Source organism: Mandrillus leucophaeus, unplaced genomic scaffold (genome assembly GCF_000951045.1).
Source record: "Mandrillus leucophaeus isolate KB7577 unplaced genomic scaffold, Mleu.le_1.0 Scaffold106, whole genome shotgun sequence".
NCBI lineage: Eukaryota > Metazoa > Chordata > Mammalia > Primates > Cercopithecidae > Mandrillus > Mandrillus leucophaeus.
Window position 1 is genome coordinate 3052224 of NW_012098765.1, and position 1054 is coordinate 3053277.

Below are 1054 nucleotides of genomic sequence, written 5' to 3' on the forward strand. Positions count from 1 at the left end.
AAAATGAAAAAGCGTGTTCTGAGAGAGTACCAGAGGTCTGCCTGGAAAATCATGTGATGAGAAGAACGCGGGTACAACCCATGGCTTTAATCAGCCATCTTAGCAGAAACCAGACATAGAGATGAGATTTTACCAGAAGACATGCTGCCAGCTTCAACTAAAGGGCCAGAGGTGGGACAAAATAAGGGTTGGTTGTCTCCTTCTGGATTTCAAGGGGTGGGGCTATATCTTCCTTGGTTTCAGTGGGCTACGCTGCCTCCACGCAGAGCCTTGGAAGTGGACCCACAGGGTCATGGGAATGGGGCCTCCATTCAAGACTGTGGGGGTGAGGCTGCTGCCCCAGTGGGCTCAGAGTTCAAAGCATCAAGACAAAGGATTATTCTTTTTTTATTTTATTTTTTTGAAATAAGAGTCTCACTCTGTAGCCCAGGCTGGAGTGCATTGGCGCGATCTCAGATCACTGCAATCTCTGCCTCCCAGTTTCAAGTGATTCTCCTGCTTCAGCCTCCCGAGTAGATGGGATTACAGGCATTACTCCTGGTTAATTTTGTTTTTTTGTATTTTTGGTGGAGGCGGGGTTTCACCATGTTGGCCAGGGTGGTCTCGAACTCCTGACTTCAAGTGATCCACCCACCTTGGCCTCCCAAAGTTTGGGATTACAGGTGTGAGTCACTGTGTCTGCCGAAAGGATTATTCTTGAGCTCTAAGATCCAGTAGGATTTACTTTGCTAGATTTTGGATGTAGTTGGGACCTATTGCTTCTTTCTTCTTTCCAATTTCTCCCTTTTGGAATTGGAATGTCTATCCTATGCCTGTTCTACTATTGTATTTTGGAAGCACGTGACTTGTCTGGTTTCCTGGGTTCACAGGTTTCAGAGGAATTTTGCCACACGTGAGTCATACCTTGAGTCTCACCCATACCTGACTTGGATGAGATTTAGATGAAACTTTGGACTTAGAATTGATGCTGGAATGGGTTGAGACTTAACCCACAATGTAATGTATTTGGAGATTGGGCCTTTAAAGATGTAATTAAGGGTCGAGCATGGGAGCT